Below are 284 nucleotides of genomic sequence, written 5' to 3'. Positions count from 1 at the left end.
TTTTATCAAAATTATGAGATCCTTGAACGGTGAACTGCATTGAGATTTCAACAAATAGAGAGAAGGAATCCAGTCTTTGAATATTGAATGGTAAAAGCCTAAAATGATACAAAAACACTTTTGTGTGTCATTGTTGTTAAACTTGACACACAACAGCGGTACTCAATTATACTTCGAATGCAGAATGCTCACCCAATATCCTACACTATTGAGCAGATTTTGGATGCAAAAAGCTCAATTCTTCTTCTCCTCCTTTTCTTCTCCTTTTTTTTTGTGTTGGAGTG

Source organism: Asparagus officinalis, chromosome 5 (genome assembly GCF_001876935.1).
Source record: "Asparagus officinalis chromosome 5, Aspof.V1, whole genome shotgun sequence".
Taxonomy (NCBI): Eukaryota; Viridiplantae; Streptophyta; class Magnoliopsida; order Asparagales; family Asparagaceae; genus Asparagus; species Asparagus officinalis.
Note: the sequence above shows the minus strand (reverse complement) of the source record.